Source organism: Cimex lectularius, unplaced genomic scaffold, assembly GCF_000648675.2.
Source record: "Cimex lectularius strain Harlan isolate CLEC.00 unplaced genomic scaffold, Clec_2.1 scaffold58, whole genome shotgun sequence".
NCBI classification, from domain to species: domain Eukaryota; kingdom Metazoa; phylum Arthropoda; class Insecta; order Hemiptera; family Cimicidae; genus Cimex; species Cimex lectularius.
The window spans coordinates 330544-353782 of NW_019392696.1; the positions used below are offsets into that span (position 1 = coordinate 330544).

Sequence of the window (23239 nt, forward strand, 5' to 3'; positions counted from 1 at the left end):
TCGGTTTCAATATTTCCAAATAACATGGATTTATGGAAAAACATAAAAATAAGTATGAAATGTATATGAAATCATTCCTAATGACTAAATGAACGAAAGTTATTAAAAATAAAAATAAGCAAACTTTATTCCAGAACATAAAGCTGTACTTTTCCATAAAGTTTCGTAATGTTCTAATAAAAGAAAAATAATTTAATGTTAAATTAATTATGAATGGAAACAAACTGCAGTAATTAGATGTTCCTTTTTGAGGTCTGGGGGATGATGGGAGAGTCAATTATTCTGGTCCACCAATACTCGCTTTGTGACCTACCGTACATATTTCGGTATTTCTAACCATCATCCCAGTCCAGTTATTTCCCCTGGTTTCGTCAGACAAACGAAAAAGTTTTCAACTGTTTTGAGTTTTGGATGCAAATGAAAATGTCACAGGAAATTATGTAACAAACAGACCAAACAATGAATGGAGCAAAATTTACAATTAATTTTCCTTGTTGAAGTTTTCTGGCGAATGATTTGGGTTATAAACACTTCATAATTCACAAAGAATGTACTTAAAATGTAATTTTGGCGTTACGGAGAAGTTTGGTTTGATTAACATTGCTATGTTAAATCCATTATATTTCGTGGTTTATTGACCAAATAAATTATTTAAATTAATTAATCTAACATGTAAGGTATTGGTTGAAATGAAAAAGCTAATGCCACGAGCGGGATTCGAACCCACGACCTTCGGCTAAATACGCCGCTGCTCTACACTTGAGCCATCGTGACTTCAATCCACTCCCCAATGGGGACACCAACTCCCCTTCTACCCACCTACAACCTTCAATTTTCCCTCCTTTTTGCCATTTTTCATTGCTGTGTTAGTCTGACAGACGCGTTTCAGCATTTCGCAATTTTCACTTTTTGGGTCTGTGCGTTTTATGCCGATCTTATTATAAGTTTATAAATTGTGAAAGAGACGAATCTCTCAAATGACACAAAATCAACGAACGTAGGTAGACCAAATTGATCTGAAACGACTAAACTACAGGAACACCCCTCAGACCCCAAGAGGAAATCTCAAAATACTGTCCTTGTTGCGTCAGAAAAAACAAAGACTGAAAAAAGTAATAAAAAACTGGATAAAACAATTTGACAAGAAAGTGTAAAAATGAACTAAACGATATAAAATATGTTAACGATAACTTTGCGGATAGGAATAACCTCCGCACCGTCAGTAGTGCTGTATTATCTAAAAAAACAAGCATCTAGTTATGAAGGTATGCTACTGGAGTGTAAATTGCGATGGAACAGACACGTCAAAATCAAAAGATCATAATCTTTTATAAAATATAAAAAAATAATATAAAAACCTGCATTAGCTATTAGCAGTTCCCATTTATCAATTCAGAATTAAATTAGAATTTACAACCAACCACTAATTCCGGCTCTACGGTATTTAACTCTCCAAATTTGCGAATAATACCATTCATAACTCCATGTATAAATCCATTTCATATTATATAACGATTTTGTAAAATATTAAGAATTTTAATAATAATATAGAATAATCTTTAAAAAAGGAGCTAAACATGAACGTTGGAAATATGACGGCAAAAATATAAACATTGTAACAAAGTATAAGTACAAACATAAGGTGTTTGATTCTGCATCGCGAGCAATTTCATGCTACGCAGCACAGATCTGGGGTTATCAAGAATATGAAAAAGCCGAAAGTGTACAGAGACACTTTATTAAAAAAAATTGTCCTGCATGCCCAAGAGTTGTCCAGATTATGCACTTTATCTCGAAACTAACAGATTTCCTTTGTTCATTTTCACTGTTTCCCAGCATGTTAACTATGTACAAAGAGCCCTTCAATGTTCAAGTCAATCTTAGGAAGAAACAAAAAGCAATTTTGATACGATCCGTTAGTTAATAAATGAATAATAATGAGATATATCATGAAAAAATTGCACTTCCTAGAAGATTTAAAACTAATGTTCAAACAGGGCCTCTCATTTGGAGGAGAGAGCACTTTTTTGTCTATAATAATGAAAAGTAGGAGCGACATAAGTTTCCTCTATGCAATATGTTAGTAGTTGAAACTGTCTTTAATATTCTATGTATCTGTTCAATTCTGAGGAACTACAGAAAGGCAGTTTTACATGCATTCAAATTAAATTGGAATACATTTCTCGAATATTTAATTCGAGGACAAAATTGGCAGGAACTATACAATTATTTAATATACGCATTAAAACATAGAAATGAATTGACACAAGAATTTAATTATTAAATTAATGTATTTAGCCTTTTATTTATTTATTCTTCTGTTTATTTACTTATTCTCGGGTTTTACTGTTTAAATCTATAACTTGTTAATATATTACATTAATTAAAGAAGTTGGTGTCCGAGAGGATTTTTATTATTGACTGAGGTCACGATAGCTCCAGTGGTAGGGTAGCGGCGTATCAAGCTGAAGATCGTGGGTTCGAATCCCACTCGTGCCATGGACTTTTTTATCTCAACTAAAAACCTTAATTAATAGTAATATATTAATTGGTCAAGCGGACTACGAAATTAGTGAATTTAATGATTTAAAATGAAGTATACTTCACTAAAGCTCTCCGTTGCCATTTCATTTGTCGTCGAGAATCCAATCCGATTACATGACATTTGAAAAATGGCAAAAAGGAGGGAAAATTCAAAAGGTGCGGTTGAGATGGGAAGTTGGTGTCCGAGTGGATCGAGGTCACGATAGCTCAAGTGGTAGAGCAGCGGCGTATCTAGCTGAAGATCGTGGGTTCGAATCCCGCTCGTGCCATTGACTTTTTTATCTCAACTAAAAACCTTAATTAATTGTAATATATTAATTGGTCAAGCGGACCACGAAATTACTGAATATAACTTGTTAATGTTGAGTGGGTTTTCAAAGTCTATTTATTTTGCCCATGTTAAACTGAGTACTGTGTACAATATTTATACATTTATTTATTATTGTATGAGTTATAAATGGATTATGGATATATATTAAACTAATTTATTTGTTACATTTTGAGAAACTGTTTATATATGTACAGTTATTTACTGTATTGTTATTTTTTCCCTTAGCTTTAAGGGTTTTTTATGTTTATAATAATTTAATTACTAGATTTAATTAATTGCTAAATTTAAATTGTTCATACACTAGAAGTGAGGAGAGACATAAGTGTTCTCTACAATATGTAGCATTTCATTTTGTATATATTCGCCCAATTCTGAGGAACTACAGAAAAACTTTTTTTAAAGCGTTCGAATTAAATTAGAAAACATTTCTCGAATATTTAAATGGACAAAATTGCAGGAACTATACAATTATTTAATGTACGCATTAAAACATAGAAATGAATTGACACAAGAATTTAATTATTAAATTAATATATTTAACCATTTATTTATTCATTCGTCTGTTTATTTATTTATTCTCGTGTTTTACTGTTTGAATCTATAGCTTGTTAATGTTGAGTGGGTATTCAAAGTCTATTTATTTTATGAATGTTAAACTGAGCACTGTGTACAATATTTATATACTTATTAATAGTCCTTTTTTTAAAAAGAGTTCCTACTCACAGTAAGTCGTTTTGCAACCACAAATACTTCGCAAGGAAAAGGTTGCAAAACAACTTACTGTGGTAGGAACTATCTTAAAAAAAAAAAAAAAGATTGAACACCACACTTACTTCATCATTCATCATTTCTATTTATTAATGGTTGATATGAGTTATAAATGGATTATGGACATATATCAAACTAATTTATTTGTTACATTTTTAGAAATTGTTTATATATGTACGCTTATTTATTTTATCGTTATTTTTTCTCTGTTGCTGATTTAATATAGGTTTCGACTATATACATATATGCATGCCAACTTCCGAAGACAGATGATATCTCAAATGTTTTTTTACAGTTCATATTTGGATGTTGTTTTTTGAAGAAAAGAAATAAAAAGCATTTCTATTCTATTCTAATTTGCGAATAAATAAAGCAATAAGTATAATTAGCAAAGTATATTCATTAAAAGTATGGTAAAGTATATTCATTACTAAAAAAAAATAACAATAAATTGTAACCAACAAAAAAATTTAACTAAAGCCAAGTCAGTACGAATCAACTTTACGAACAGAGAGCTAGCATGTACGTCCCATTTACCGACGAAATCTAGGCTTGATAACATCAGATGGTTTTTATATAATAAGCAATTAAATTCGGAAAAAATAGGAAGATTTTAACAAAGTATTATTTATTAACCCTCCTGCCAGGCTAAAGGAGAATAAGGAGGTGCAATAAAAGGAAGTGAATTAGCTCTAGGAAGTTACCAGGGACGTCAACGACAAACAAAGCCGTTTCAGCCAGATGATCGGAATCTCCTCGGTTGATGTAAGAGAAATCGATGATTTGTAAAGTGTTTGCCGATTGTAGTCGATAATTCAACTTTTCCTCCCGGCGCCGAGTTGGAAGTGGGTTGAACTTTCTTTCGTGAATCAAACAAGTCGAGTTTGCCCGATCTCTTTTTCAACTCAAGTTTTATGACACCCGCGGTTTCCTTCAATCCGATCGCGGTGCCCCCCGCCTTCTTCTCAAGGCTTAAATTGGACAAACTCTTTTATAGGCTTGTTATTAAATTTGCTTCCCACCTTCAAGAGGCTTTATTTTCCCGCCTTACTCCCAAATTGAGCGTAAAAACCGGTTTTATTATTGACTATCAAATGGGCGCGTAAAAAGCGAAAAGTAATTTCTAAGAGAAGGAACAATCGAGTTCGGAAAAAAAGTGAAATATGTATTACGTGTTCGTACAAAATCAACCATTTCCTCGTTTCATGATGTAGTAATGACAAAACCCCGTCCTCGCTTGCTTGATGTCTCTTATCTATGTAGTTCAGGGACAAAATGTGAAGAATGTTCACCGGATATGGTTCCACTTCTTTCTAATATAGATCGCGATGGCGTTTTTTGCCAACTTCATTAAGCTGATTTATTTTCCTTTCCTACATCCTTTACAATTTTCATTTTTTATACATATAAAATTAAACGTCTTTACCATTACACATATTTGGCAAGTTGTTTGCACAAAAGTATTTACATAGCGCATGACACATGTGAAGGATGACCGTTGCGGCGACATCAGGAATTCGACACAGCCAAGGGAGCAGAAAATTTTAAATCTTCGAAAAGGAAGAATTAGATTATTTTATTAATTTAATTTTAATTTAATTTTTTTTTATCTTTTTTATTTTTATTTATTTAAGAATTATTTAAGAACGCATTAGAATTATTCATGAAGGAGATAATGGCCGGCTTTCTGACAACATTAATTTTTTAGGTTTTAATAATATTGATTTATTACTTCATAATCCAACATTTCTTTGTTCGTACAAATTATTTATTTTGTTAATTTATTTTATAGAGTAAATAAATGATTGAGTGTATTGCGAACAATCAGGAATAATTGTGGATAACTTGTCAATAAAAGTTAATTGTCAATAATCGCAGTATTATATAAAGCTAAGTGCCAGTACTGCCTATGTGGGAACAAGCAAAATAAACTTAGTTTCAGCGGTACTTAGCAAAAGAACCTGTCTCTAATGTATTTGCTAGTTTTCAAAGGTTTTTAATCAACCGTTTACTGTGTCTGGCTGTGTCTAGAGTTCGTCCAGAAATAATTTGTGTGGACTCATTCTGAAATGGAGAATGTTTGATCTTGTTATGCCAATTGTGCATTCAGGGCCATTAGGTCTTGCCTCCTTGTGCATTACCCAAAATTCCTTTTGTTGGGTTTTCGCAGGTTTTGGAAGTTTTGTATGCATTCACCGATAACGGCTGATCTTATGAAGAATTGTTTGTCAATATAATTTTTTTAAAGATTTTCTATGGCACAAGTGTTAATATTATAAATATATAATAAGCGTATTTCTGACGAAAAGACCGAATTTTTTTCAATAATGAACGATAACTCATAGTTGCGGCTTTCAAAGAATATACCAGACTCTGATCCTTAACTGGTTTTGGACACACTCCATATAACTGTGTTTTATTTGCTGATGATTTATTTTTCCCCTTCGTAGTGTGCTAAACTTCATAGACAGACAAAGAAAGTTTCTTGAATCGCCGTTTCCTGGAATGGGTGCCTGATGTTATTTTTATTGTTCTACGTACACAAAGTCCTCATCCAATTTATTACTCGGAACAAAACTCTTTGTTCACATAACTCATCACACAATAAAGATCAAGGACATATATAGTTTTATGTATCTGATATGAGTTGAGAGTGAATGTATTTATTGGCGTGAATATGTAGTGTAAGAGGGCTGAGTTCCCTTAATTAGATTAGTTAGTTATACTAACTACACCTAGTGCCAATAACTGGCAATGGAGGAATATCGAGTACTACAACTGAGTGAAGGGTATGTAATAGGAAAGAATGTATTTAAGAATGAATGAGAGTGAGAATGGGTTTGGATCTAGAAACTGCGTTGACACAACCTTGGTGACGGACCACCATCTGACCCCGGATTGCCAACAACCACCGGGATGATGATTCACGATGCCTGCCGGTAATTTATTCTAAATAAACTGGAATTGCCGGTGGACTGCGAGAAGTGTCATTAAGACTCATCGACTCTGTACTTGTAAAATTTCGACTTATATAAATCCAAAATCAAGGACGTTAAGAGAGAAATCAAGAAAGGCAATATGACAATTAAGATCGTATACAGCATTTTGATATTCCTCGAGGAATTACCTCTTGAGGACTGCGGAGTGTTGAACCTGTAGTTTGGTCATCAATATATACTCATAATAAGTCGTTTTTCAATTGTTTTGGGAATGGTGCAAAAAAAATAAGAACATTTGTAATGAATGAATAAACATTTCGTTTAGCTGATATTAATTAAGTCTAAGCAACTCTCAATAAAAATGTATTTAGGTGCCAACTTCATATTCGTATTAAAATAGATGGATTTGGAGTGCAGTAAGTATTAATTATTTATCAAAGACAAATGAAAAAATATTCATTTATTATTTATATATTTATTTATTGGTAAAAAATTATAATTATATAATAAATCAAGCGTATTGTTGTTATTGATTATTGTTGTTAACTGTTTGATTATTGACTGTTCGCTATTGATTATTGGTAATTGGTGGTTTGTATATTACGATTGTATAATATATGTTTTACCGTGTTATATAATATATTATAGATTATGGTATCGTATAATTTAATTGAAGATAAATTGATATATTGTTATGGTACAATAAATTAACTTTATGGTTGCTATGGTTACTGATTGCTAATTATTAGAATGATTGTTTGGCTGTATAAATAAAGAATTACGTATGTAAATCGATACCAAATTATATTAAGTTTACATTATTTATTTATTGTTAAATAGTTATAAATTGTATAAGAAAATTTAAGGTTAAGCCCACAATAATAGTATGAGATATGGTATGTATAGAGAAAAAAATCGCATATAAATAAATATATTTTTTTAAATGTAAATGAGACAAGAGCCAGAATTGTGTTGTCACCCTTTCTCCCCTGGATGTTAATCTCCGGGTGCGGAAGCAGAAAGGGGTACAAATAAAACAAAATGAATGAAAACCAAAAATAAACTCAAAACAAATAAATATATTTGCCAACTTTACAAAAGTGCCTAAACCAGTATTATTAAGAGAAAAAAACACTACCTTTTGGTTGATTGATTCAAGAATGAGTACGTTTCAGCTTCTTGACATCTTTAGTGATAGGGACAGCAGCAAATTTTCGAGGTCACGATAGCTCAAGTGGTAGAGCAGCGGCGTATCTAGCCGAAGATCGTGGGTTCGAATCCCGCTCGTGCCATTAACTTTTTTTCATCTCAACTAAAAACCTTAATTAATTTATTAAAAATTAATTAGTTTTTATTAAAAAATTAATTTTAATGGTTTGGGAGAAAATAAATCAAAACACCGGAATACGATTTTTTGATATAATGAATTTAACTCGCTTCTGCGGTACATATACTAAAATTTGAACAATTTATTACACGGTTTTGCTCATAAAAGTTAATTAACAATTTATTTCATAGTTTTGCTCATAAAATTACACCATTTTCTAATGTCGGGTAGCATCAGAACAGGACACCCATATTTTTTGTAGTTTATTTCTAACTAAGTACATGCAATATTAATTGCATAATCGTTATATTAATTACAACATGTTATTTTAATGTAAACCAAATTAAACAAGATCAAAAATGCATAAGTTTTTATAAACATTGTTTAATTATGATGGTTAGGAGTAACTTTATTTAAAACAATTAAGTTTAACAAACAATTTATTAGATGGTTGTGCTCATAAAATTTAACTAACAATTTATTACAAGGTTTTGCTCAAAATAGTGCAGTGATAGTGATTATTGTGATAAACGCTGTGGACTGTACGCGACGGATTGATGTGCACACCCCAACAAAACGTGGCAAGGCGTCGGGTAAGTGTGTTCCTGGCTTCAGTAAACATGCAAATTCTTGAAAATATGAAATTTGCATATCCAGAGGATTCAAAAAATTTAAGTGAATAAATTAATAAAAATGTATTGGAAGATTCAGTCCAAACAGAATCGGGGCGTAGAACAATTATTACAATGGAACAATTATTAAATCGTGTTTTTTAATTTTTTGTTAAACATAATTAAAAAATTCTAGCGAAAATACCACAGTTCGTGCGTAATCACTTCCCAGGTCTAATTGTATGTTAATATACAATTAATTATCTAATATTAGAGTAAATTTTAATCGAATGCTAGATGGAAAAGGAAGATTGCAATCTTTATTGTTTTCCGGCGATTTAATTTAAAGATTATGCTTATGCATTGGAAATGTTGTCACGTGGTTAAATGTTGTAAGACATTAAAGACGTTTAAAAAATTCCTAACCGTTATTGCGGCTTCGATCACACCCACACGTTGCTGTCTCCTTTTATCTATCGAAAAAGTTTCCACCCTCCGAGGAGCTCGTCCCTGGGGCCTAGTCACTCTCAGATACGAAATCTCGTTGAATACATTATCTGTATGGAAGGATGAGAAGTAAGAAGCTGAAGGTTATCGGTGGATCTTATCTGGAGCGTAGGCGGCCGGAATCGGACAGGATTTATAAGTGGCCGACCCGAGGGCCTTTCCATATCCTCGCACACCTTTCATTCAACAACGATCGCCTGATCCTATCGGAGGAACGTTCTTTGTTACCACTGCCAATTTACAATGGAGAAATTATACTGCACTTGTATTCCAATGAATTGAATTACACGCTTTGTCTAAATTATAAGTTTCTATTCAATTAAAAAAAATATATATATAAAACCCACCAAAAATAGTTTTACTTGTACTATGGTATATAGTAATTTTCATCCTTTTGTCTACAATCAAATTTCTTATGATTTTGTCATCAATTTTTGTGTTTACACATTAGATTTCGTGGTCCGATTGAATAATTATTAATAAATAATAATAATTTTTTTCAATTAATTAATCTTTATGTAAGGTATTGGTTGAGATAAAAAGTCTGTGTCACAAGCGGGATTCGAACCCACGACCTTCGGCTAAATACGCCGCTGCTCTACCACTTGAGATGTCGTGAGGGTTGATTGAAAAAGGTTGGGTTGAGATGGGAAGTTAGTGTCTGAGTTGATCGACGTCTCGATAGCTCGAGTGGTAGAGCAGCGGCGTAATTAGCCGAAGATCGTGGGTTCGAATCCCGCTCGTGACACTGACATTTTTATCTCAACCAACACCTTACATAAAGATTAATTAAATTTTGTATAACTATACAGTAAATTTGTCACAAGAAGTTGTAAGTTAAAAATGGTTTTAAAAACGAAATCTGATAATCTTCTCTAAGTTACTGCTGTTAGCCAGCCAGTGGTTCATAAACAAGGTGAGATAGAACATATTTTGTATTAATGGATTCAGATGACATGATGTTGTCGGGAACAAGATGATGTGTATGTCATAGTTAATGGTGTGATTATATACACTAAGAGGCAAAAAAGTGGCCACCCTCGTTTATTAAAAACTTGCAATAGTTATAAGTTTTATTTGTTGTTATATGCTGGATATTTTTAAAGAAAAATATAAGATATAGCTAAATAAAAAATTTAAAACAATAAAAATTAAACTAAAACAATTATGGAAACAATGAAGAAAATATTCCATTCAGTATGGAGTATTTCCTGGTCTTGGTTGTGATGCTTGCATTCGACGTGGCATCGCTTTCCTGAGATTTTGAATGTAGTGCTGTGGAAAATTTTCATATTTCTCCAACAGCGCCATTATCAACTCCCGCAAATTCTACGCCATAACTGGGCAACTTGAACTCTATTTGATATCTCGTCCCAAAGGTTTAATTCAGGACTACATACCGGCTACTCCAAACATTGAATTGAAGCCCATGCCAAGTAGTCACAAACTATCGTTCCTGTGTGGGGTCTTGAATTGTCATGCATAAAAATATTATAGTCATCAATTAATGCCATGTAAAGAACAACTTTTTTAGATAACGCATCTTCAGTATATCGCCCAGCTGTTAGGGAACTCTCGATGAAGATCAAATTCATCAAGATTAAGCGACCTTCCATCTAAATGCTTGACCAAGCCACATCACCACCACCTCCATAGCTTCTCCGGAGTGAAAATGTTGCGGGAATATATCGCTCTCCTGTTATTCTCCAAACCCTCTCTCGGTCGTCGAAAAACCTCAAACAAAACTTGACTCATTCGAAAACAGCGTTTTACTTCAATCTTGCTCGGACCATTTGATGTGATTTCTTGCGACACTCAGACCTGCTATGTGCCTTGCCAGAAGTTCTAGACCAGTGGCAGGTCTTTTCGATGTAATACAGCTTCTGTAAATCTTCGCCTTGCATTGCGTAAACTGACAATAACATCTCTAATTTGTTAGAGTCGTATGATCTAAACAGGAGAAGAACGTCGATTAAGGAGTACATTCGAAACAAAAAAACGACCATCTCTTTGAGATGTGACACGATGGCGACCTGCTCCATGTCTTCTTGAGAAACCTCCAGTACCTTGGTAGCGACGGAAGACCCTTCGGACAATTGTTCTAGGATTGTTAAGAACCCTGGCCACATACGCTTGACTTCCTCCATCTTTCAACAGAGATATGATTATAACCGAAACTGTAACGCTTAAAACCACCAATCAAACAAATTTTAAACTTAAAAATGACACGACTTAAAAAAGTCAAACTATCGGAACCTTGGAAAGAAGCTTTACAGAAAAGCAAGCAAAGAAGAGATCGGCTATTCAAAGATTTATTTACAAAAACCAATTGTAAACACAAGTGGGAGATTTTATCTGTGTTTTATTTACCTCTAATTCTTTACAATGGACCAAATATTGTTGTAAGATGATCAATGGATGATTGTCTAAGAGTTAGTTAAAAATATTAAGGAAGGATGGGATAAATAAGTTCTAGCGCCCGTGTACATTTTTGAGTAGAGTTCTTTATGTTTTATAATGTTAGATCAGAATGGTTACCTAGTAGAAGTTCTGTCGTCTTGTCTCTCTTTTCCATTACATTTATTTCATTGATTTTTAGGTAGATTTCAAGTGCATGACGAACTTACTTGGTCCGCTAACACTCGCTAATTTTACTCAAATGTATTTGGTGTGTTCAGTGGTGTAAGAAAGGTTAGTGGACTCATCAGAATATAAAAGTTATGGTATAGCGGTGAACGGGAGGATTAGCATTGTAGAGGAGTCAAAAGAGTGGTGTTCCTTGGGTAAAGGTAAAAAGGTGGTTCCTTAGGTCTTTCCTTATGTAAAACCACCGTAGATAGGATAAATAAAAAATGTAGAGAGATCTTTGATTGTATTTAAGTAAATATTTGATGTTTTTAGGTTGAGGTGGGTGAAAGAACTCTTAAAGTTTCTTTAGCAGGCCGAGGTGCCTGCCCAGTTAAACCTTGAAGGATCCAGACTGTTCTTGCTTCTTCTAGCAACTGTGCCGGCAACACGATGGACTTGGTGTATCAATGATAAATTGAAGCATTTTTCAAGTGATGCGGATGATCAGGCTGATGGGGTAATAAGAAGTGAGGTGATCTGTTAGTTATTTAGTTCTGTGTTTTGTACGAAAGACAATCAAATTAGTTTAACTATTTAATTATTAATACCTTAACTATTAACATCTTCTCTTTTTTAACTAGCCAACACTTTATACAACGAAATATTTTGTATTTAACCAAATTGGTCTTATTGTAATGTCATGTGTTATTCAAATTAAAGATTTAAGTTTGTCTTAATTTTTTTAAAATCCTTCAATTATATATATTTTTCTTGAGAAATTCATTTAATCCGGTAGCATAAGAAATTTCTGAGAGATCGAGAAACACTTAGCTTCACGCCGGGATGGTCTCTGAACCCTTAAACGGCTTTTATCGTTTTCCGTTTGCCTTCCTTTCCACCATAACGATATCAACCAACGGAAATATAATTTAGAATCCCTTCCCGAAAGAACACGATTTCTCCATTCAAATTATTTGAAACAGGAAGTAAGCTGGCGTTTTTTATTTTATTTTTACTTTTTTTCCCTACCGATTATAATTTATGGATAATCGGATTCCATTAATCTAGGGTGACCGGGTGAAAACCGAGAGCGAGAATCGGCGGACCAAAAATAACAAGTATCGATCAAAATCTGGTCCATAACCAGCAGCACCCCACATGTTGAGATCACGACAAAGTAGCATCCTTACCTGAGATTTTCTTACGCTTTGTATACACCCAATATTTGGTCGAAAACAAAATAAAAATATCTAAAAATAATACATAAATACTTTTTTCACTATAGTTATAAAATACGCAAAGATACAAACCGGACACTTGTAATTATTTTTTCATTTTCCATAATAAATAGGCACAAAGATTAATAGATGACTTAAAGTGTAAACACTATATCAGTAACAAGTTGTTTACCTTTATAGAGTGTTATTAATCCTTTTACACTCTTTAGATGAAAAGTAAAGAAATTCCAACCTCTCCTGAATCAACTTGTTTAGTGAGATAATTATTTTTAATATTTTTTATGAATCAATTAATTCAGTAAAAAATAAATTATATTTTTTTATCTTAAAAATGTTTTTAAATAGAGATCTCACTCAGTAGATGATGAGGCCAACGACGGACGTAGCGCCGGTATCGTAGTCCAAGACCTAGAGCTATACCGCGTCCTACCATCCAGGATGGACTATAGCGGTTTTGGGCCGCCAGAAGTCTAGGATCGAATAAAAGGTAGTGGTCGACCTGTACAATGTACAACGGCTAGAGCCGATTGTTTTATTGCTCATTTCTTCCCTTCATTTAATGGCTTCCTTGATATGTAGTCAACTGGTAAGGTCTGTAAGGTAGGGTGAGCTCTAAAACAGTCGCCAGAGGGCTTCGAGAATACAATAGTCACATCAGGTTCTATGGACGGAATATATTATCGAAGAACGATAATAATAGAAACAGGGACGATGTACACGTCAGAGGCCAGATCACAACTCCAATTTACATACAAGTACAATATATACACCACTTATCATCCCAGTCAAGGCAATATATTTTTTAAATTTGATAATAGATCATATGCTTCTGTTGTACATTAGAGTCGTAGATATAAAAGATTAATGGGGTGCCGTGGCCGCACTCCATTTTCATACCATTCTCGCTATTTTATAACCCGGCAAGGCGATGTAAGGCCGTCGCAACACCTCCTGTTTGCACCCGTTTCTTCTACCCCAGAAGAAGGACATTTCACAAGGAATGATCCCATTTAAAGAAAGGGTTTAAAGAAAAAAAGAGGGCGGCTAGGCAGGAAACTACGTCCAGGGTGAAATGTAATTTTCTGGTAAGGGGGCACGGGAATTTATTGCCCTCGTTGAAGTAAGGTGGGCTAAGTCGAGCCAGGAAAGGAGATGAGGAAGTACGGGGAGCCTGTGCTCTCGAAATGGAAATTTTTTAAGCGCCTCGTTAAATCCGCGTCGAGAGAGGCCGGATTAATTATAAAAGCGGTCCTTTCACACTTAAACACCGACGACAAACACTCCACTTACTTGATCTTCAAGACGTTGCATAATTTTACTCAGTTAATAACGTACCTTTTCCCCTCGAAACTAATGAAAATTTACTCCGCCCTGCCTTTTAAACAATGTACTGCAACTTCTCTCCATTGCTGGTATTAACATATTCAGTTAAGTATTACCTATCCGTACTTTAACCTCCCAGTATCGCATTTAGTACTCGTTTTAGACCTAAAAGTACGTTTGACCTAAAACACCACACATTTTCGCCAAATTTATGTCCAAACATAATACATTACTGTTTAATTCCTTCGTCACATCTGTAAGCATAATGGTAAAGATTTCTAAGGGTTAAGCTGGAAATCCTCCATAAAGGCAGACTATTGTTTTTAAGAGAATTATAAAGCTCTGTTCACCTCTTTAGGACACACCCGTATACTCACTCGTATCAACACGTCTCCTTTCATTCAACATCAAACTATTTTATTCGTTTTTATAAACTCGATCCTGTTAATTTGCACCATTGAGCAAAAATGGCTTGTTCAAATTTATTGAAAAATCATCGCGTTCAGAATATCACATCAAACTTTGTGAGCACCTATTTCCTTGTAGATTTACTTGGAATAACCTCTATAAAACGCTTATATTCTGAACAAATCAGGAGCAACACATTTACACCCTTCGTCAATTAAAACGCAACTCTCATCTAAGAATACTTAGGTTGATAGAGGTATTCCATTCTATTCATTTAGTCTGTCTCAATTAAAAACTTATTAATAACCATCGTTTCTCTTGATGCCCTCCAAATTCTTTACCACTATAAAATGCGAACTACCAGATCTTTGTGAAAGATGTTCGAACGAATCACTTAGCTTAGCCACTGAAGTTGTTATACAGACCAGCTATAGCAATTATTACTGCCTCATTAGACCCATGGGAATTAGTACAATTCTAAACATTTCCCAATTGCTCCTGGCCTGGGATAAATCACCTTCCTTATATTTAAGCAGGGAAAGGGTTAAGGTTGATCTCTCCAAATCCTGTTCAATTTGTTACAACGAGAATGACCTCGCACACCTCGTAGCATCCTGCCATGTGTTTAATTCCGAAAGGACACTTTTCCTTAGCAATTAATTACTTTTCGTTCACCAATGCTACAGTGACATTTTTTAACATCCCAAAATCTCTACCACCTTAATATACACTCTGTCACACACCAACAATATACAATACATACATTTTTTATTAAAATCAAGAAATGTGTAAATTTTCTCTAGGGGTGGTGAGGAACGAGTAGTGTACTCACCGGTGGACATGAATTGGTCGAGTGGGTCTGGCAGCTAATCCAGCAATATTAGATAGCCCAAACGTACAGCTGGATATATTAAATCCATTAGAGTTCGTAATCCGATTGACCGAATAAATTTTTTTCAATTAATCAATCTTTATGTAACGTATTGGTTGACATAAAAAGTCAGTTTCACGATCGTGATTCGAACCCACGACCTTCGGCTAAATACGCCGCTGCTCTACCACTTGAGCTATCATGAATTCGATCCACTCGGACACCAACTTCCCATCTCAACCCAAACTTTCGAATTTACCCACTTTTTGCCATTTTTCAATTTGCTCAATGTATATTTTGTACAGATAGCAATAAATAAAATAATCGAAATAATCGATCCACTAGAACACCAACTTTCCATCTGACTTTTTTTATCTCAACCAATACCTTACGTAAAGATTAATTAATTGAAAAGAAAGTTGAAAGTTATTCGGTCCATCGGACCACGACTCTAATGGATTTAATCAGTAAAATGAAGTATATCTTCACTAAAGCTCTCCGTGGCCATTTCATTTGTCGCCGAGAATCGAATAGATTACACAACTTTTTATTAAATTCACTAATTTCGTGGTCCACTTGACCAATTACTGAATTTAATGAATTAAAATGAAGTACACTTCACTAAAGCTCTCCGTGGCCATTTCATTTGCCGTCGAGAATCCAATCCGATTACACGACATTTGAAAAATGGCAAAAAAGGGGGAAAATTCGAAAAGGTGGTTTGAGATGGGAAATTGGTGTCACGAGCGGGATTCGAACCCACGGCCTTCGGTTAAATACGCCGCTACTCTACCAATTGAGCTATCGTGACTTCGATCATGAAAATGGCAAAAAGAGGGGAAATTCGAAAATTTGTAGGTTGGGATGTAGAGTTGGTGTCAGAGTGGATCGAAGTCACGATAGCTCAAGTGGCAGAGCAGCGGCGTATTTAGCCGAAGGTCGTGGGTTCGAATCCCGCTCATGACACTGACATTTTTATCTCAACCAATACCTTACGTAAAGATTATTTATTTGAAAAAAGTATGTATTACTCTGATCAACAATAATTCGTAATTTTATTGCATTATTGTCGTTTTTAGTATAATTGTATTACTATGATCACACTTTAAGTGTATCTACGCAGAGTCCGTTTTCTTGTTTACTACGTATATTCATCTAAAAGGCTTACATGTTATTAATTTTTTACTTTATGCAGTTTTTTTTTTACTTGAGTTTTATTACATCAAAAATAATTGCAATAAAATTATATTTATTCAATGAAAACCATCGACTATTTAGAAAAGATATCGTTCTCAAAATATTTCCATTAATGCTGAAATGCATTCCTTAAGAAATTTTCTTGGCGTTTAACAGCGACACCCTGAGTTGGCCGTCGAGCACAGATGTCAGAATATTGGCTTTTTCTTGGGTTTTTCAAAAATGCTTATCGGAATATTGCCAATGCTTTTATATCTAATATAAAAAAATCTCGGTGAAAGTATTCAACATCTGTGTCGTTTCAGTATTTCCAAAGTTTTATCAATAACACAAATAAAAACATAAAAATCAAAATTCTGAAATGAACGTTTTAGATTGTTATATTATATAATTAGTATAAAATAAAACATACAAAATTAAATATTTGTTATTACGATTAACTACAATAAGATTTTTTTTTTAAAATATTGGGGTTTTCAAAAATCAGTTCAATGTTTTGTTGGAATGGACGAATCTTTATGTGGTGATTCGGGGGTCAGAAATTCCAGGGGTAACGTTGGGCATCGAACTCAAGACTACGAGCCGAGGGTCTGACGCGCTATCCAAGGCTACTGTAGTTCTTTACGTTTAGATTGTTTCATAGCATCTTATCTTTTAGCCAAACTAGATTTGGTAAACTAGAAGGAGTCGGAAAATTCCAGGAGTGGCAAAGGGAATCGAACCCACGACCTCGGGGTTGACGCGCAGAGCCGCCTTAACTATCCTGGTACTGGGGGTTAATAATTGCACTAAAAGAATTAATAGCACCACTGTTAGCAATCGAATTCGTAACATCAATCAGTACATAAATAAAAGCAACGATATCGAAAACTGCTATATTTTAGTGGGCCACTTTGCTGTTAACTACTCCTTCTAATAATAGAGAAATTTGTGCAAGTACGCATACGACCACTATTCTATTTTGTTTTTCAGCATTCGCAGAAAAGTCCCTTCGGTAAAAATCTATTAACACTAGATATGCACAGATAAAATATAAAGACGAAATATCGAATCCATGTACAAACAATGAGCATAATCACACCCTGTTGTTCGTTTAAAATGATCAAATATTGAAATTTAAGTATTTACGATGTTTTTAAGCGTTGCAACGTGATTTATTTGGAAGTAGTTAGGTGATTTATATTTTATTTTTGGCTGTGCAGACCGGAGTTTTAACTACAAGCCCCCTCCTCAGACATTACAACATCAATAAAATACGTGTAAAAAGTAAAAATTACTGCCAAACTTCAAAATTAACATTCTTAAATTTTGAATTTTAAACCTTACTCAAAGACCAGAATAAAATTCTGTTGTGGACTTTTTAGAAATCCTTACGTTATTCATTACGTAAACCTTGAAATTACAGGATTATATACTTTGGGGTTTTCTTTTTTATAAATAATTATCTAGTATTAACACAAATAAATGTAATCTAAACATCAATAATTATTTTGTTTAATTGACAATATTAAATATGCAGATTATCATACATAAAAAATTTTGACATTTTATAGAATTCTCCATGAACTTTTTTTGTATTTCCATGCAGAACCCAGCAATAATAAATACATTACGCCTCATATCAACATTAATTTCCCTAGCAAAATACATATACAATAATTACAGATACACAAACAATAAAAGCTTAGCTCAATTAGTCTTCCATCTTCCTATGACTCCTTTTTATAATGACAGGATGTTGTAATGTTAATTTACAGGAAGGAGTTAGTGTGAAACGAAGGGGTTGCTTAACCCCACCCTGAGCAATACCGAGTACTGTAGGGTGAGTGTGTGACATTAAGTTATTAGCGAGAATGGAATTGGTTCGATGTGAGCAGACTTCTATGTTTATGCAGGGTCGTGATTTATATGTATTGTATGTTTTGTGCCTACCTGTAGTTGGCAACCTGAGATACAAATGAGAGGCTAGCATATTAGGATCATAAAAGGAGAGAGTAACCAGATCCAGCCGCTCAAATGGCTGCAGCTACAAAATTAGCGACCAAAAATGAAGGAATGAAAAGGAGGCCGCGATGACTTCAGCAGTTGGTAGGCCAATGAAACTTCCACTATATAATGACCAAATTAAAACATTCAATTTTTGTTGCGGACAAATCAAATCTGATTCTCTTTGTAAATTAATATTATTTTCCAAGACAAATTTTATAAAAATTGTTTCTGACCACAGTAATTTTAGTTTGTTTCTTTTTTACTTGTCTTTTGCTTCTTCACAATTAAAAGCCTGTTTTATTTCCATTTTGTGTTGTTAAGAAAGGCTTTATTTTTTATCTGTTTTTTTATGTTGAATTAACCGATTTTTCAAAAATTTGAGATTTTCCTGCTAAATTATATTTGGCTATTGTTGTGCAACTTTGAATTAAGGTATGGTTATGATATGAGTATTAACAATATGGACAACACATAAAATCGTAAACATTTCCATCCTAGAAAATACTGGAATTGCTCAGGATGACCGAGAGCTGTTCTTAAGTTTCGGAATCGGTCAGTAGGTATAAACTGACAAATTACTATGATTTTTAAAAAAAACGTAATAACGGACAACCTTTTATCGAAATAAAATAGATATGCCAGTAAATATTGTCAATTTTTTTGTGTTTTTCTATGATTATGCCAAAAATTAATAATGTTTCTTTCTAATTGTAATTCATAATAAATTTAAATAGTATAATAAAAGTATAATTTGAATTTTTTATGTTCTACCATAGGCATGTAATTATTCATCATACGCCTTTTGTTTATATTAACTTCCACGTGAATTTTTAAGGGAAATAAAAACAAAATTAACTTTGCATCACAGATTTTAAGAATCGTAAGTTCTCTCAAATATTGGCGAAAAGAATCCAGAATGCGGAAACCTAATCGATAATAGAGGGTATTCTCTGCCAGAATAAAAATCAGGTCCCTGCTTTGCAATTCAACGAATCTAGCTTCAATTCTTATCTGTACAAAGAGTGGGGTCGCTAATTGGCCACGTACGGGCATTAATGAGGAACGGAATAACGAGATATACAGTCGGTAATGTGCGTCCTCGTGTATGTTTGTACGTTCGTGTGTGGGTAAAAACGCAACACACTGAAACGTATATCGTTTATAGATATCATTTTATTAATTTCGGTCGGACGTGCTGTGGCACCATGTAGAAGGGCGGCTAGATGGTGATGTTAAAGTGGATTACATATTTCATCCTCCCCGCTGGCAGGTAGGCCTTAATAACTCTTCTTTCCCTCATTATTTTTCGTTCGTGCCGGAAAGGAAAAAAGCCGGGATTATTACCAGGCATTTGCGACAATATGTGAGAGTTCGAGAAGTCACTTTTATGATATCCAATAAAGGACATGTCCGAGGAAATCTTTTCTTCGGCTGAGTCTCTTCCTTCCGGTTTTTATACTCGGCTTATGTCTTCGGAGTCTTTTGTGATGCCATTTTCACTCGCTCTTATATGATATGATGATGACCTATTTATCGAAAACGCTTTTGTTATTGAAAACGTTTAAATCTTGCTACAGTTGCTACAGAAAAAACTATTTTAACAAAGACCAATAATAAACAGTTTCTTTATACAATAACTATGGTCAAATCGAGAAAAGATATGTACAAACTTTGCATGCAATAAGCATGTCTTTTTGTAACAATTATCAAATGCGTCATAAGCTCTACAGCTACGAAGAGAGAAACGTGTAACTTTAAAACAGAAAAATTGTAAAGAAGATCCGAATTTAATTCAATTTCCGACCCCGTTTATATTTTTTTCCTTTCTTCAATTTTACAATCTCTTACTTTCATCTATTCCTCATCATACACTGAGTTTACCCCGCCCAGGGTAGGTTTTACATCGTTAAATCCGTACTGAAATTAAATTCACGGAGAAGAGAGGTACAATTGAAATTATATTCTTCAATCCCGGGTCTGGAAAATAAATATTTCCCTTAGGAATAGCCGGTATGCTGCCGAGTTTGCTTCTCGTTATACTACACTGAGGATCCTTCAACGATATGTTAAACGAGAAAAGTATTTTCTCCGCATGCCCTAATAAAATAAGTCTTAGGAATGACGAACGACAAAAATCGTGACAATTTTGCGCCTAATACTAATAATAACTTATGTAATTAAATTATCATTAACATAAGTTGCACATATAGTTTATCACAAATAAAACGAAATTATCGACATTGGTGATATTAATTTTTGTCTCACTTACTGTGAGTAGGAACTATCTTTTTTAAAAAGTATTGAACACCACACTCACTCCATCATTTATCATTTCTATTAATTTTTATTTGCGAGCGAGCTGATCAAAAGAGTTAACTCACTTTACTGGGTGAGCGATGAACCGCTCCACTCAGATACTAACCCTTCAACGTTCGCTTAATTTTAATTACTGTCTTCTCGGACCGGGAGTATCTCATGGCAGCGTACTTGGACCGATCCTTTGACTCCTCTACACCTTCCACCCACTTTGCTTTCTTTGCCGACACAGCTGTGCAATCCTCTGATCCTGATTTCCCAACTGCTTCGGAGGCAGTTCCAGGCACACGTATTGTGAAGAGCCTAATAGAGAAAATTATGGCGTATCATAATAAATTTAAGTAATGTGCCCATGCTACTTTATCTCTAAAACTGTAAACCTTGGGTTCATGTCTAACTCTGCACCAACATACACTAACTAAAAGACAGAAATTACACAGACGCTTTATCATCACACTTATCAAAAAAAAAAAAACCAACACTTTACAAGACACCCCTGAAATTGATTTGGACAGACGAATTAGAACTATAGGGCTCCGCTAAACTTTCCAACATCCAAAGAAATCCTTCCAATCCCAAGACCTCAGAGCCATTGCCAACGCTCCATACCAAATGTAAGTTTCCAACATATTCCATCATATGACTTCCAAACACTCTTCGTTAAAAACCTAATTCCAAACGAATTGTCCGTAACACGAAAAACTATCCCCACATCGCAACCTGTTAGCCCAAACCACGACCAACAATATTTACTTCTACGTCAGGCGACTGTTGCGAAGATCGGCCCGTGACCTCCTCACAAAGAGTATGTAACTAAGCAACAATGGTAGCGATTTCAAACGATAAAATCGTATTGTACCTATTACATAATGTATCTTATTTGTAGGTTAAAAAATGTTGGCTCCAAAACTTTTTTTTAGTGTTATTTATGTATGTTCCCTCAATTCCATTTCAATTTGTAAAGTGAAACAAACTTGTCACAAACTTTCTTGTTACATCAAGCACACAGGGCAAAGTTTTTTTAAACGGTCTAAAATACCGCCAACAATGGAGACATTTTTAAAATTTCAGATAGTGGCCAGGTTTATTGTTAAAGCGGCCCTTCCCCATCCCGAACTCTCATTAAATACAATTAAATTATAATGAAATTATTATGTAGAAATAGTATAATGAAATAACACCTTTTTTTAGCCGACCCGACTCGAAACCACGTGAAGAAAACACGTGGTCGATTTTGAATTTGTAAATATTAGACATGCACTGAGGAATTTTAAATGAAACTGAGGTTTAAAGGTAATTCATTTTTCTTGCAATTTGCCTCCTATGCAAGATTAAAAAAGATTTAAAAAAACTCGACTCACCCTGAAACGAATTAATCCTTTTTTAATCCCCAAATGGAATTACATGCACGTGCACATTTATCCATCCTCTCTTTCTCACTCTCTCTCTCTCTCTCTCTCTCTCTCTCTCTCTCTCTCTCTCTCTCTCTCGCTCTCTTAAGCGTAAAGTTCAGTCCTAGCAATACAACTTCCCTTAACGCTGAAACATTTGGTGCTGAGAATTATTGTTTTCTAGTTTCGGAAGTTGCTACCCCCCAAAGGCAGATGTTGTTTCTAACGGTTGTACAATTGATATCGGGATTTGATGGCCGAGGAAGGTAGTCGGCCTGAGAGAAGAGTTTCATGAATTTCAGATGTGCCAAACAATATTCTCCCATGCTAATCCCAATCCTGCTTCCTTCTCAATGAATATATAGGCCCGGACGATATAAATGAATATATTCATTTAGGGTTCTGAGAACAAAACTGTTTTATATTAATGCCGGAGTACCTCGGATCAATTACGATTTTACCCCTTTCCCTTAATTTTCACTCGTTAATACCTTTGCCAGGGAGGATGATTTTTTGCCATAAACAAAAATCACTTATCTTTTATACATCCTGTTTTCATACTTCATTAAATGAGAATTTCATTATTACCGATGGTTCATTAAATCAACTAAAAACATCCTGGCCAAATGGAATTTCATGATAAATTTACTGTATACGAGTGACCACCAAGTGTCATAAACAGCCTCATGTTTATAAAACAAACCTTGTTACAAAAAAAATAACTCTTTTGACTTTAACTTCCATACTTTAAAATTTCTCTACTGTTCCAACATAAATAGAACACTTTCCCCACTAATTTATCTCGTTTCTCATTTTTTTCCGTCTCAAAAAATAATAGAGAATCATAAATGTTAAAAATACCATTGGTATAAGAAATAACTGCATTAATTGGTCTCAGTCAATTAGTTAAT

At 34.1% G+C, this 23239-nt stretch overlaps 1 protein-coding gene and 1 long non-coding RNA gene across 3 annotated transcripts in view; one reads left to right on the plus strand and one right to left on the minus strand.

Moving 5' to 3' along the window:
• Nucleotides 1–23239, minus strand: part of LOC106670598 (MAM domain-containing glycosylphosphatidylinositol anchor protein 2-like) — a 531551-nt gene that overhangs the window by 321999 nt on the left and 186313 nt on the right. The window lies entirely within an intron of this gene.
• Nucleotides 11452–12281, plus strand: LOC112126636. Its single transcript, XR_002910107.1, has 3 exons — nt 11452–11546; nt 11627–11816; nt 11929–12281. It is a non-coding gene; the product is annotated as an uncharacterized LOC112126636 (long non-coding RNA).